This window comes from Saccoglossus kowalevskii, chromosome 16 (assembly GCF_978046115.1).
Source record: "Saccoglossus kowalevskii chromosome 16, keSacKowa6.1, whole genome shotgun sequence".
NCBI lineage: Eukaryota > Metazoa > Hemichordata > Enteropneusta > Harrimaniidae > Saccoglossus > Saccoglossus kowalevskii.
The window spans coordinates 23,543,925-23,560,902 of NC_140656.1; the positions used below are offsets into that span (position 1 = coordinate 23,543,925).

General features: G+C 35.0%; 1 long non-coding RNA gene across 1 annotated transcript; it reads left to right on the forward strand.

Annotated features, from left to right (window-relative positions):
* The first annotated feature begins 13,574 nt into the window (after positions 1-13,574).
* LOC100375801 (uncharacterized) lies at positions 13,575-15,092 on the forward strand. Its single transcript, XR_013422002.2, has 3 exons — positions 13,575-13,886; positions 14,443-14,535; positions 14,720-15,092. It is a non-coding gene; the product is annotated as an uncharacterized LOC100375801 (long non-coding RNA).
* Positions 15,093-16,978: the final 1,886 nt, after the last annotated feature.

Below are 16,978 nucleotides of genomic sequence, written 5' to 3' on the forward strand. Positions count from 1 at the left end.
AGAACAAGTCTGGAAACCCAAAATAGCAACAAAATCGCGATAATAAATGGTTTTTGAGATCGCTTAGAATTCAAAGTGAGGCACCTCATTACGATGTAGAAACCCTAGTAAGATTATTAATTCCGGACCTAAAATTCGGTTTATTATTATTAGTCGTGGTTCATTAATTGATTTGTTTCGGCTCTTAAATGTTATATAATGTTTCAATTGACCGAGAAATTACAACTAGAGTTAATCAAGGGATTAGTGGTGCTAATAGCTAAACAAGAGTATTTTAATTGGTTTATCATCGTGCCTGTGTTGAAACCAAATACTCTCATTTTTAGTTGACGGGTTTACAGATACTTGTAAAGTGATAGTGTCCAAAGTCCATGTATTGATTTACAGGTGGAATTCAGTTGGCTATGGGAAACCAGTAGCACGCAGTACTGTCCAGTGTCATCACGAGTCTCTGCGTCTAAAAATAGCGATATCTCATTAAAAATCCAGACTTGATTCAATAGCTTAAATATAGGTTTGAAGTGCGCTCTGTACACTTTTATAAAAAAAAACTTAATCCTTGTAAAAACACAAACCGCAGATATTGTCAATCCTTGATGTACTTCTGGAAATTATTTAATTAGCATCTGACCATACAAATTTTCTGTATCTCTTCTCTATTTTTTGTGTTGTATTATTAAATCATTTTAACTTTATATTTTCTTTGTTCTGAATATATTTTTATCGAAATAGGAACTGACCCGAGTTGATCTCCCATTGTCATGACCCAGTGTACCAGCCATTCATTAGGAAATAAGCCTTAAATTTATGATAACTGAAGCCGAACATTGTGATATATGTGAAGCTAAATTATCTTTATTTTATTTTGCGACGCTACCTTTTTGAGACGTCACTCGTATTTGCTGAAGTAGAATTCGTGTTACTGTTTAACCCTCAGTAACACAAGCTACATTCACCGAAAGGGTGTTTGGTGGATTGCTTCCATGCAGAGTTCCTCCTTGCTTCCCACGGAATTTTGTTACAATATGTATCATTGCACTAAATTATCGGCATATTTCTGCAACATTCATAACTATTCATTTTACGCAAAGTAAAAAGTTACTGAATAATAAAAAAAATTTCGTAGCGATGTCCATGTTGTGTGCTAGTATCTCATTATATCATTATCTTTATAAATATACAGCGCCGCCCACGACGATTATTTTGTTTTCATGAATTACACAGGGCGCCCTCTATTTCCGACAATTCCGTCTGTGTAGGTGAAACAATGCCAAATTGTCCTCTATGGACAGCGCTCACTATCGAGTCATCATTAACTGCTGTGCCTGCATAGTGAACACTGCTACTCTTAAAGGGCGGCGGTCGTCGCGCAGCGCGTGATCGAATTTCATATAAACAAACAATGTATTTTACAAGCGTTGTATACATCGCTATGAGTCCCATGTCGAAAAGGACGCGACTCGACGACCACCGCCCCTTATGCCAGCACTATTTGTCATCAATATCAATGACAAATAGATAATAAATATAACATTTGTCAGTACCGTTCTGGATACTAAGATTTTCTGACGTGTTTGTTTTATATCGCCAAGTTTGAACCAGCACTCTAGGACTGCTAGTAATCAAGAATACTATAATAGCATACTTGAATTAGGAATACAGTTATTTGACAACATTGTATGTAAGAGGAATGTATACTATTATATTATACCAACTTTCTTTTAAAGGCAGTTCTGAGATACAGAAAACACATTAAAGTACCAAAAAACAACTTCAGTGGTACAACATCAAGTGATACAGCATCTTAAATGTTCAACCGCGGTTGAATTGAATGGCCCTGGAACTAGAATACAATAGATACGCCGAGAGATGACGCAAATTCAGACCCCCTATTTCGGCATTGAGTGTTTTTTTCATGTAGTTTCTTTTCACCAACGTTAATATATGTAAAATCGTCCCAATCGACATAATTTCAAAACAATACAGACGCTGATTAGCGCCGTACACCCGAGTGTGTTCTAAAGATCGACAAAACTTCTGGGTGTCACAAGCGAGCAAGTGCAAATGGCAAACATGTTTGTGGCGTCATTTACGTAATTCTGTAGAATTACCTTTACATTATTCATTTTTGAACCCAAAATGCTGCAGTGTTTTTATTACGCGCTCTGTTCGTAGCGCGAAATAATATTTTTGTCGATTTAAGTTGATAGAAGGATTTGACTTTATTGTATGTTATTCACGTTTCTGAACACATACAGGCTTGTTGATCCAAGAAAGGCATTTGAAAGTGTATTATTAAAACTTGGGATTACAAAAAATACCTATAAAACAATAAAACATACTTAAAATAATGTTACATACAAAGTAAAAACTAATGGAGGACTAACAAAGTAATTTCGATCTCATTCAGGAGTAAAAAATGGCGATGCAACTTAAAATAGAATGCTACACAGAAGTAAAAAATATTGTCATTTTTATAATTGTTGATATTTCATGTCACGAGGATAAAGAAAATTGAATAAAAATATAGGGTAAACGCATTTTACCATTCTTTCCCAATGAATAAATATTTTCCAATAATCTCAAAATTTTGCTCGGTGACTTAAGGATAAAAAACATATATAGTGTCTTTTGATATTTAAAAATATTAAAAAAGTGACATAAGGCTAGTTTATTGGTTTTTCATCGAGAATTTTATGCATGTTCTTTTTTTTAAAAAAAAGTTGGCAGCGAACCCAAAAAGTTAACATTACACAAATGACGAGTCTTGATAGAGAATTGATTGATTGACACTGGACACTTTTATAAAAAAAAAAACTAGAACAAAAAAATAAAAGATCAACTTGAAGAGTTATCCATGTCACACTGGACAGCAGGCATTCACAGTGATAAGAAGCACTGAACATTTTAAACAAAATACAGAAACTTCAACAAGAAATTGGAATTCGAAAAATACATAACAGACATTGACAATATTGAACTGTATGGACAGCTGGGCAAATCAAGATCTGGAAATCACAATTTAACAATTGAATCTGAGCAGCACATGAAACCAAAAACTCACGTTGAGAAGAGAACCTATAACACGTGTAATTCGGGGGCAAATGAAGAAAAGGAGTTTGAAATATCACACTACGACCTATTGACCTAGAACACGTACATATACATACGTTGCAATAGAGGCACCAAAAGTCAACTCCATTGCAGCTGAAGATATAGTCAGTAAATTGCAATGTAAGAAACCAGCTGAACAGTAAAAATATTACTGTATCACAATAGATCCAACAATAATGAAAAGACGACAATTATACAACAAGCTAAATATATTATTATTATTATTTTATTATTATTATTATTATTCTTATTATTATTATTATTATTATTATTATTATTATTATTATTATTATTATTATTATTATTATTATTATTATTATTATTATTATTATTATGACACGCATTATAAGGACAATAAATGTAGTATTTCAGTGTGTGCATACTGTCCTGACTAAACTACTGTAAATTATCATGAGTACAAAACAACGTTCCATTACATGAATTATTTGCCAATCAAAATAGACCAATCGTGTCAGTATACCTTTACACCGACAAAACTGTTGACTCTCGCATACAATACAAAGGTGTAAAAACATACATGCATTCTAACTCTAGACTATCTATTAATAGTGTAACTTAAATAGTTTCTTAACTCATTGACTGTTGTCTTAGGCACTTGGAGATCGATGAATAATAGTGACATTAAAATGATCTTTTGCATTTAACTACGTAGTATTATATATCATGAAAGCGAACATCTGTTGTAGTGGTAAAATGTTGAGCATGACAGTCTTAATATATTTATATATTGTGTCATTTAATAGGGGAAAGGGAGTCAATTGTGTGATGCCAGCTGTTGTAAAGATGACTGGTTGATTATAAGCTGTAGTGTCGTGAGTATCTTGGTTTGGTTGTTTACGCAAAAAAAGGGGTCCAAACTGCATACTGTAAATATATAGTGTAATGATTTCAAAACTTAAGTAATGAAACCTACATAAAATTGAATTTTATGATGAAAGTATGAATTTAATGTGTTCAGAAAAGGAAGTATTGAGTTTCTCTTTTTTGTTTTGTTTTTTGTTTCAGTCCTGGCTGATCACATTGAGTTTGGACCAGATGCCACAGAAGAAAACAAAATACGTAATAGACTATGTAAAAATGTTTATGTTTTTGAGCATACATGGCCATAAATGTAATCACAATTCGTTAGTAGCTCTGAATAAATGATGTACTCAGCAATATTTTATGAGTATTTTTTATTATTTATTCATAATAAATGTTCATGTGATCTTCAGCCATCAGCCTTGTAATCCTGAAAACCATACAGGATTTTTGAAAAAAAGAAGTAAATATTTATGATGCCCAGTTACTGCATTTGTTTCCTACGATCTTGCAAAATGCTGGATTAAACTGTATCCATTGGCAGAAATTGTCTAACAAGATGACCGATCTTTGACTGAATTTGCATATCTATTGTGTAACGGGTGCCAGTTGGATGTCATAGACATAACATTAGTTGCATATGTGCGTTCGTTTTTGAGTAAAATAACTTTGGTCGGCTTGAAATGGATAATTGAAGACGCTAGCAATCCTGTGATACCAATCATTATTGCACAAAGTGTTTTCATAAATACCCAAATTGTCGTAATTATTTGTGTCTTTTTTGTGCATAATTGCAAGGCATTCCTTTGTTAAGCTAGTGCGTGCACGTAGTGGTTATTTCAGACGGAATATGTGGGATATTTTAAAACAGATTAAATAAGGTTTGGATCGTAACACTCAGTGTTTGGTCGGCTCGTGATGTAACAGGGAAGTGACGTCACACACACTGCTGGCAATGCGGCTATATTCATAGCTCAAAGTTGCTTTAAACTTTGTCGATTTTGGAGGGTTATCGAGCGCAGTTCGCCATTATAGAAATTAGTTTATAATTGGATTAGCAACAGGAAATGACAAAAACTGCATTACGACCCGTTATATTTAGACACGGTTACTAGAAGAACGGTTAGGAAACTCTCAATTCTTTTTTAGTATGTAGTCTCATTAAACATTTAAAACAGGGGGAATTAGCATAATGCCGATGTTGCGGCGATCGTAATAACATATTCGTTCAAAAACGGTCGCATCGATTGTAGTTTTATGTAATGTTTTTTTTCTTCCAATTTTCCCGAGTCATACAGCACTGTCAGGATTTAGTACTAATATGAACACTGAAATGAAAAAAAACATATATATTTAGATTAAAACTGCATTTTGAAACCATAAACAAGAAGGCCGACATTGATAACTGGGAAAAAAATGTCTGCAAACTTCGATAAAATAAAACTAACATTGTTTAAACTACCACATCTTCGCTAGCCAAGGTTTAAGTTTATTCGGCCAAGCCTCTAAACAGACCCTTAGCAGAACGACCATCAAATATGTGTATTCTAGCATCGCTCCCAGTCGTCAGTTGCGGCTAATCATTGTCCAATCAGTTTGCGTGTTACAGATCTCCCTTTGGCGTTTCATTTTCAAACAAATTGCGGCGCCCATGATATTTGTGATGATAAAATTGCGAAAGTTTTCGGTGTTGGTGCCCTCAAGCCTCATCAGGTACAGGCAATCGAAGCAGTTTTGTGTGGGAAGGATGTTTTCATAGCGACAAAAACAGGAGGTGGATTCCACACGGTATCGTGTAGAGCCTTACAGGTCGAAGACACGGGGCCATGCGATTTGGACGATTAAACTGTCATAGTTGTTCTTATGTACAAAATAAACTTATGAAACGCTCAGAGATGCATATTTTGGGTACAAATCTTCGTCACCATGTTGGAGATCAGCAGACACAGACTTACGATCGACCAACTGAAACGATGAAGATTGTCTACATCAATCTAGTTTTTAACTCACACAAATGATAACAATGTAAACAATAAATATTAATTTAACATGGCGTTGTACTAAAATATAATAGTTTAATCCGATTTTTCAGCAGTTTTCCCAAACTGTTACACAAAGGCAGCCAAAATTGCTGACGTCGCTAACCTCAACAAAAAGCGTTATTGTCTACATTTACGATTGAAACTAGATAATCGTAGCACAACATTAAAATACCCACACAATAACGTAGTAACGAATATTAACATTTTAGAACATTCCCAGACAGATTTTATTTCCAGAATTCGCGCAGACGTCGTTGATGCTAAGTCGATTTTGTCGGCTTAAATAGCTCTATTTTTTTCAATTTAATGGACACACATGGAAAACGAACGGCGATAGCAATATAAGCGATGACGTCCTAGTGGTTGGACACGCATGAAAGTGAAGTCAATGGATAATTAGCATATCTAACAATAGAGTTTCCTAACCGCTCTTCTAGTAACCGTGATTTAGAGAAGCTCAGTAAGAATTTTTCTAACTCGCAGACTACTGTCACCATCTTGTTCCTGTTATTGGCGTCTGTCCACATACTGGGACTGTATTAATGACGATGGTAAAAATTATGTATTTATTTATTTTTGTTTTGTTTCCCTCAATATTTTGACTTTTTAATTAAAGAAATGATATTATGATTTTCATGGTTGCTACTATAATAAATTATGAATATCTGATGCTGACGATCTTTAATGGAGAAAGGTGGGGTTTACAGAAAATAAGAAAAAAAATGACTATTACAAAATTGAATAGGTTATTTCCAACCCATTCTGGTTACGCCGTACTGATCCAACAAGTCAGCGTCAAACAATAGTCTACCACCTAACAATTTCATTCGGATATGAAATATATTCAACATGAATATAAGTGAAAATATATAGTAATACGGGACGGTAACCAATTCCATCCAACAATAGTGGGTGCCATTCTTCGAATGCATGCTTTCAAACGTTGACACCCCATCTGACAAATAATAAAAATAAAATAATAAAGAGTTTCAACACAGTAAACATATATGTATTCATACATGTATACGACGTCCAAGCTGATATGCTGATTTATTTGAACACAGTGCAGTAGGTGAGCACGTATCCTTTTAATTAAGATCCTATTCATTTTCTATTCAGAATTCTGGTGAAATCAAGTGCGCAGAATTATTTTCAGCCAATCATGCGTGCCGTAAAAGCGAGTATTTCCTTGATTTACCCAGAAGTCTGTGCGAACTCTGATAGAACATAAGGTTCGTTTTCAATGTTTTCTTAATTTAGAATGGCTTCAAGTGTTTATCTCAATATGTCGTTGTAGAATGCGCTGCTACTGATCAGTGTTATTGGCCAGTATTAAAAGCCATTGTCAGTTTAACAAAAGCCATAACGTAGTAAGCATACATTAATTGTACTTGTTAGTTCAACAGAGCTGTCAGTGTATATTTAAGCAATACCCCCCCCCCCCGCCGAAGGCGGGATACAACGAGATATTGTGCAATATCAAGTGGTATATTCAACTTCGGCGGGGGGTTTAATATTGCTATTATATTATACCAGTATATTGACAATACAATAAAACTAGTAAAAAAGAGTTTACTTTTATCTGCTAAAATACCATGAACATGGCCCTTGAACATTAATATTTATAAAAATAGTATGTAGTTGTACGCTACATGCATACACAAATTACATGCGCAACACAGTTTAAATTGGATACAAACTAATCTTTATTCCGCTTGAAAAAGAAACGTATACACGGTGAATAGAGCAGCGTAAACACAAACATTAGCATAACAAAAGATGACCTTTCTGACCTTTTACTGACTGCGTCAACGCTATTTGAAATACAGGGTCGTGTATAAGTATTACCTTTTGAACCATTATGAATATGGTTACAACTAATTTATAAATAATGACAATATTTCGAACTTGTTTTCACAGAAAAAACCATTGAGGTTTGTTCAAATGCACAAGTCTGGTGATTATAAACATCTCAAACACCTTCAGCGTTACAAATATATTTGCAACACATAATTTTATTGAATGTTTAGCATAGATTCAGAATTTTCCAGTAATGAATTAATCAATTAAATATAGAATTACCTTGTTTTTCATGTTTTTGTAAATAATTCATTTAAACGTATATGTGAGCTGTGAGAATGTTTCCACATGTTTCAGTATATCTGCGACTTTGAATTATTTGTAATTCACAACTGAAAATTATGTGTCTGATAAATTTGAATTAAATAACCTCTTGTGAGTGTGAGTGTGCTTTGTAAGATTTGATCAAGTTTAACAAAATTAACAAATTCTTGGGCACTTGTTTTGTTTTAAGTCGGTCAACAATCAGTTTTAAAATATCAGACCCAAACTTCATTTTAACTGAGTTGAAGTTGCTTTGGTACAATTGCTAAAAACTAATAAAAACATTCGAGTCGATATTTATAAGAATATATTAACGATCAATGATTCCAGATAAATAATTTGCTAAAGAAATTACTACATCTTATATATATCTTATAATCAATAACAGAACTAACAAATAAATGATAACCCATTGACAGCTTATATTGTCACGAGTATCCAATGTATCTCTATATTCCGTATTTAAAGTTCCAGAACATGGACATGAAATATTTAATACATAAAATCAGGAAGTCAGACACATTCGGGCATTTTCTGTTGTTTACCATTTTCATTACGACATTTTCTTAATTATACTGGTACATAAAATAATACAGAGATTATTCAGCGTCAGAATATTTACAAACCTGTCTCCTATATCACATGCTACCAGACCATTGAGTGCTCTGTATTCATTTGCATTAGGTATGTTACACATTTTCTGTAATTTTAAGAAGAATTGGTTTAACATTTGGTTTCAATCACCATTACACACAAGTCTGTTAGAAATACGTGTTATGTGTTATTTATATTTCATGGACAGATTCCTAATATTCCATAACGCATTTTGGCCATTATATATGTCACCTTTGGTATTTATTTTATATCGGCGGTGGTCGCAAATGTTAACCATATTGTATAAACATAACATAGTGTTGTAATCTACGTGATTGGTCAATACACACCAGATGGCGTGTTGTAGCTATAGAATTAATTAATGTATTTAACTGTACACGATTGTGTATTTTGGCACTTTGCCAGAGGTTGTTGTTGTACGTTAGTCGCCCTCTGTTTGAATCGACCGCGGTAATATTCACTATAAGTTAAGTCACAGTCAAAACTCTGGTTTACAGTCATTGACAAACAGCTCTGAGGTGTGGAGCACGCTTTGGAAACATGGTATCGTGGTGTCAACGAAGACTACTACTCGAGCACCAAGTAGAAGCTGACGTGTACATTATGTTACCAGTTTAGTCTGGTCTGTGCAATGTCGTCGCTTGATTGATAGTTGTGCAGAACAATTATTTGTATTTTTGGGAGTTTATTGGAACCAGTAGCTATCGTTTGTTTTGTATGCTAGTAATATTGTTATTGTTATAGTTAGTTGCATTTAATATTGTTTTGTTGTTGTGTCGACCACTCATTATTGTATAGAATTTCTCTGCAATTTCTCCCTATTCAGTCAGGTATAGCCGAGTTAGGATTCTGACAATTTTATGAACTGAATGGGATTTGTATTTGGTAATGTGTTTAGATTGTGTTTGTATTAACATGTTATTGTGGACACTCAATTAAAATGGTTTCGTTACATTTAATCGTATACTAGTGTATGATTAATGATGAGGCAGTAGGACGAAGGTAGGACTGAGCCTGGTGACAATATATTATTACGTTGTACTACTAAGTAAAAGTATTCCTGTAATATTTTTATATACGTTACCCTTATTATTTGTTTTTCCTCATGTACTGAACAGAGAATGATTGACAGCTCATGCAACGTCACAAAACAACCAGCTAGTCACATATTCGGCGGACACGTCTTGCGACATTGACAGAATGACAGAAGTTCATGTTTTAAACATCCCGATTGCAATTAATTGACTTCGACGATGACAGGAAAAATATTCGATACTGCAGTGATAATAAATATCTTTGACATTTACTAATCTTGGTCTCCGGTTTAATATCTGCTGATCACGAGCACGAAAAAAAAAACAGCGAAACAAAAACATCGGCGTTTGCCGATTTAGTATACTGACAGATTAGGCTCGAGGACTGTCGACAGTCAACCTAAATGTGATGATTGCAGATAACCAAACGTATGCTTAAAATGTTGATGTTTGGCTTATGATGGAGAGAATAAAAATAAAAAAAATGTAAAAATAGATTTATGTTCATACCAGTCAGGATAATATACTGTGACGTAAAATACGGTGTGGGGCTACTTTGTGGGCTACTTAGTATTCAGGAGCTGGGAGCTTATTTTCACTACAGGTCTAATGATAGACATCTCTGGTAGCGTGCTTATCTTCTATCTTCAGCTCGTCCGTTGTCACGGGGTGGGGATCGTTTAGTGAAAGCATATCACCACAACTGAGGCAGTGCAGGGAAGGAATATAGCGATGACGAATACAATAAATCAAAACAACACACTATATAAGGTTTCCCTCCTCACTTTAATAAATACATGGGATGCTAGTCACTGGAACCAGCAAGGAACGGGGATATACAATAAACAAATAAACTTAGGACCTGATCGATGTTGTAGGGAACACTCCACTCTCTGGTGAACAGCAGTGTACAATGTTGAGTTCCTTCGTATCTGGCACACTGTCGAAGCAGCTGCACTAAAATTTCAATTGTGTCCAGGGAGTATAGGCAACTGGACTGCTATCTGCTGCTACTAGTAGCACCGGTTCAACAGGAGCCATTCGGGCAGTGAGCGTCAGCATGAATTACTGCAAAGCACGTCTGCATATGTACCCCTGTATAGGGTACAGCTCACTGGAATCAGGAATCAGCATCAGTGTAAATCAGTGTAAAGACTGATTTGTCTGATCACCACTCACCTTAGGTTGAATTCAGATAGCCCGTGCCTGGGTCTCCATTTCTGTGTCCACCATCCCGGTGTCCACTATCCCTTTTTCCTTTATTCTTGTGTCCGTCATGCAAGTGGGAGTATTCTGCAATTCACTGCAATATTTCCGGCCATGGAAACCACAGCGCTATGTTACCCCTGCCAACAACATTTCCCAACCCGTCAGCCTTCCCGTGGATTTTCCATGACCTATAAATTTATACTCGTATTCCCCGAAGACTTCAATCCACCTGGCGAGTTTCCCTTCTGGACACTTAAAATCAATCACCTTAGAGCTGCATGATCAGTCTTGCTGGTGAATTCCCTGCCGTACAAGTACTGCCTGTAATATCTCACGATAATCGCCATTACCAGTAATTCTTTCCTTGTAACGCAATAATTCCTTTCTGCTTTACTAAGGGGTTGGTCGTGATGCATTTCCAGCATATCTGCTACAAACATTCTCAATTTGATATTGAATGTGACAAATGTAATCAAATGTGATCAATAAAATTTTTCAACTGTAAACAATGCTAATTGAGACCAATACAAGACTATATTAAATAAATAGTACATTTCAGTTGCCCATGTTTTGTTGATAACAGTTTCAACATGGTGACATGATACCAAATCAGAGATAAGTATTACCGTTTGGACCTTAATGGATATGGTTAAAACTAACGTATTAAAACGAGCATTGATTCAAACTTGTGTTCATAGAAAAAACATTCAATTTGTTCAAATGCACAAGTCTGGTGAATGTAACATCTTAAACACCATCAGTGTCATGTTTTTGTTTGCAACACCTAATTTTATTGAATGTTTTCCAGTAACGAATAAATCAATTAAACATAGAATTACCTTGTTTTTCATGTTTTTGTAAATAATACATTTAAACATATATGTGAGCTGCCAGAACGTTTCCACATGTTTCAGTATATCTGCGACTTTGATTTATTTGTATTTTTACATTTGAGCTAAATAACCTATTGTGAGTGCGGTTGGCTGTGTAAGATTTGATCAAGTTTAACAGCAAAAATTTTAAAAATCGTAGGCATTTGTTTTGTTTTAAGTTGGTCAACAATTAGTTTTAAAATATCAGACACGAACTTCATTTCAATTGAAAGTTCCTTCGGTATAATTGCTAAATACTACTGAAAACATTCGAGTCAATATTTATAAGAATATATTAACGATAAATGCTGTTTGGCTTGCATTTTAATACATAATCTCACCAGCCGTTATACACGTCCATAACATATTCAAACTGTTTCCAATGACATCATCGGTAGAAACACGTATTACATAAAACCATTTGACCCTATGTTATAGTCCCAAACTATATATGACAAATTAATATTTTTGATATATCAGCTCCGGTGTGTGAAAAGGTATGTTCATCATGTCACATGATATTGTGTAGCTAATATTATTTCCTATGCTTTCGTGGATTTCTTTTGAATCACCAACCATTATAATGGCTGTTTTATTTTATTTTTGTCACAATAAAACACTTTTAATACTTTCGGAAACAAATCTTCTTCAGTTACTGCAATATAGTTTTGAATGTTGTGAAGTGACAAGGCACCACCGGGTTAATTTAGTCAACCTGTAGTTGCTTTACTCTATTGTGCTTGTTGTATGGTGAGATTCGTATTGATGTTATTATATTAAGTCGACAGTGTGAGCTGTCCCTGGAATACATGTGTTAGCCGAATTCTTGGGTCTACTGATTCATTCCCTGACTGTATGTACATACCAACTTTCTACTCCGTACGTGAGGCAGCCTCTGTGATTGTGAGGAGGAAGACAACTGCTGGTTTCCTGCTGAGATTTTGTAGATTGATGAACGGTAGTTTCATCATCTGCCTCGCCCCGTCGGAGTCCCATGAACGCCAGAGGGCGAGGGTGGCATTGTGATTAATGCAACTAAAACTTATCACTGTGAAAGTATTAGTACTAAAACGTTTTCTAACAGGAATATTAATGTCGAGGAATCATACTATTATTGACAGTACAATTCAAGTTTACATACATTTTCGATATTTTACCTTTACTGTTTTATCATCCTAGGCAAGTTCCCAAACGTTTCACCAGGGTCACTAATGTGTGCTACTTTATTTGGGGGAGGGGATGACTTACACTGATTTATAATAATTAATAACCAAAGTACTGCAACACAAGATTCATTAGTGTGAACTAAGGCGCACTACATTTTTCGGATCCATCGTAGTCCGTGATTATAATTCTTTTCAATAGCACAAAACATACACCTAATGAACCAAGAAATTTACTATGGTGGACAAATTCACCAGTTATTTCACACCAAGGCATAAAGAACTAACGATTTTTATGCTTTTTGATAGTTTTTCCAAGTTTTGGCGGCCATCTTGAAAAAATGGCCACCATATTGAAATTTTATGGCTAGCACTTTTTCCTGACAGAGTGACATCTAACGTAAGTTCACACCAAATTTCATGCTTGTATCACCAAATGAACGATTCTACCAAAAAATTATGAAACTATGCAAGTATGCAAAACATGAACAATTGAGTTGTCAACAAATTGGTCAGTGAACACTGATCCGTTGTCTGTTTTTAAATTATACTTTTTACTCTTTCAGCATCCATCATGATAATAACATTTGTATTCGGGCTTAACATGTTGATAGTTATATCGTGCGGTCAGCACCCTGGAAATCCCCCTGATGGCTCATGTTTATATTGTGAAGATGTATTCTTTGATAATGGGGAATGGAATGGTAATTGCGACGAGGAGGTGTCTTGTGCAGATTTCCCAGAAGGTGGAGAAAATATTGCAGCACTAAAAAAAAGGAGTTTGAAATATCATATTACCTTGGGGATTTAGCATTCCTACCTGGAACACGCACATGTTCATACGTTGCAATAGAGGCATCAAAAGTCAACTCCATTGCAGCTGAAGACATAGTAAGTAAATTGAAATGTAAGAAACCAGCTGAACAGTCAAAAGTATTACTGTATCAAAAGTTGTAGTCCTGATGGACAAGAATGAAAATAAAACAACTAGGTGAATACATTATTATTATCACAACAGCACGCATTATAAGAAGATAAATGTAGTATTCCAGTGTGTGCATACTGTCTTGACTAAACTACTGTAAATTATCATGAGTACAAAACAGCGTTCCATTACATGCATTATTTGCCTGTCAAAATAGACCAATCGTGTCAGTATACCTTTACACCGACTTAACTGTTGACTTTCACATACAGTACACGAGTAAAACATGCATACACTCCAGCTGAGGATTATAATTTATTTGTGTAGTTTAAATGCAGTTTCCTAACTCATTGACTGTTGTTTTAGGCGCTTGGAGCTTGAGTGAATAATAGTGACATTAAAATGATTTTTTTGCATTTAATTACATGGTATTATATATCATGAAAGCGAACATCTGTAATGTAGTGGGAAAATGTTGAGCTTGACAGTCTTAATATATTTATAAATTGTGTCATTTAATAGGGGAAAGGGACTCCTCAGAAAACTGACAATTGTCAATTGTGTGATGTCAGCTTTCGTGAAGATGACTGGGTGACTATCAACTGTCGTGTTTTGGTGAGTATATGTTTATAATGTAATATCAAAAATGTTTGCACAGTATTTAATGATTTAAAAACTTCAGTAGTTCAGAATTTCATGAAAGTAGGAATTTATTGTTTTCTGAAAAGAAAATATTTAGTTTCCCTTGTTTTGTTTTGCTTTGTTTTGATGCAAAGTTAATGTTTAAATTCTTCTGCAGACGTGCCCAGTAGTCCTGGCAGATCACATTGAGTTTGGACCAGACGCCACTGAGGAAAACAAAATACGTAATAGAATATGTAAAAATCACAAGAATGGTGAAATGAATCACTATACATGTAAATATCAACCGGAAAATGAAGATCTGGTTAGTGGTGTGATCGCAGATAGTTAGACAATTAAAAATATGTACATACATTCGAATTAGCTCTGACAGCTCAACAAACAGGATTACGGTAGAACACACGAGTTGTATTTTCTAGTCAATTCTATAGCCCTAATGTCAACCCTGAGTGGTTGTGTCTTAGCATGCATGGCCATAAATGTAATCATAATTTGTTAGTAGCTCTGAATAAATGATGTACTCGGCAATATGTTATAAGCTTTATTATTTATTCATAATAAATATTCATGTGATCTTCAGCCATCAGGCTTGTATTTCCTAAACAAACGAGCAAGAATTATCTTTTGATTCATATGTGCACTTGATTCTATGCATTATGATTCTATGCATTACGAGTATTTACTTAAACCAATTGCCACTGGCCATGTGGTTAATGATCAAGACGAATTATCCGTGTCAACACGTGGACTAGGCATACATAGTATAAAATAATTCTATAACCCCAATAGTTTTAACATACCCTATGACAAGCTCCAAAAAAAATCGGACACAATAAAAGGCAAACATTTCTTTAATACCAAAGTAGTGCAAGTATAGTACTAACTTTTCCACAAATGTGTATCCTGCGGCCGTACTTTCACGAGCGAAGCGAATACACCGCATCTAGAGTGAAAATAACTTCCATACGCAACGAAAGCCACGGGGAGGGTGTGGGGTTCTGTTATTATTACATATGTTCTATAATTGATTATTTCGTATTAAAGAAAGAACGTTCAAACCGGGATGGAATTTAGGTCGGGGAACCACCATTGCTCATTAATATGTTCCAATATAAGTGTTACGCCCTAGCAGCGCGTGTCAGTGTAGAGCGCGCCCAGAGAACGCGTGTCACTGTTTGTTTGAAATTAAAATAATCAGTCTAATCTGAGTCACTGTCCGAATAAATAACTCGTTGAGGTTTAGTTGGGACCACGACAGAACCAGAACTTGAACTGGACGACTATGATACACAGTTTATGTTGAAGTTAAATATTCCACCACACAATTGTGCATTGGCAAACATGCCGTGCAACTGCGGTACTCCACTGACGGGATGACTTTCGTCGACAGCGGTTGTCACTGAGCTGCACGCTACAACATCGTGTGTGATCTTGCTTGCTGGTCGTGGATTGACTGAGTCTTGATTACCGGTTAAAATGTTGCTCTTTTGGCGTTGGTAATTTATATTTGGAACTGAGTAACGCCGCAACGTCGCCAGCAGAAACCTGCTCTCTCGAAGTTGATGGTTGCGCCGGGCTCCATAGTAATCGCTCATTTTACTGCTGGTGGATCTTCTGAGAGCCCTTCAAGCCGGGCCTTCAAAGTTTATAAAACTCAGTTTCCAGGTGGTCAACATACATTAAGTCCTCCCAATCGTAGTATTCCATGTGATGTACATCTAACACGCCAAAAATGCTGCCTGACGATTTGAACCGGACAGAAATAGCAGACGAAAATGTGTTTACAAAACAAAAATAGTTCATATCGACCGAGAAAATACCAAAAACATTATTGCATGGGTGATATGCAAATTAGTTTTTGTCAAAATAAGTGACTGGCTAAAAGTATCATTACTGATGTTCAAATTTCATTTCACTCGGCAAGTATATTCATGTACCCCAAGAGTAAAATATCGTACTTCTAAATATTGTTTATTTCTGCTATGTTTCGAAAAACGGTACTCCTGAAGGAACTACTTAGTTTAATCTGAGCCCTCATTCGCATATGAGGTGTGGAAATACCGATTTTGATTTTAGGGTCGAATCAAAATAAACTGCAGTACATATGTAATAATATTTGTAATATAATTATTAAAGAAATTATTTAAAATTATAATTGAAACATCATTTGCCGAAATTAGTTATAACAGTATTTCACATTCTCTAAAAATGCTAATTTTATATTGTCGTATTTCAATTACCATATACATATACATGTATGTGTATTTACAAATATGAGGATACACAATATGTTTAATCTGAGCCCTCATTCGCATATGAGGTGTGGAAATACCGATTTTGATTTTAGGGTCGAATCAAAATAAACTGCAGTACATATGTAATAATATTTGTAATATAATTATTAAAGAAATTATTT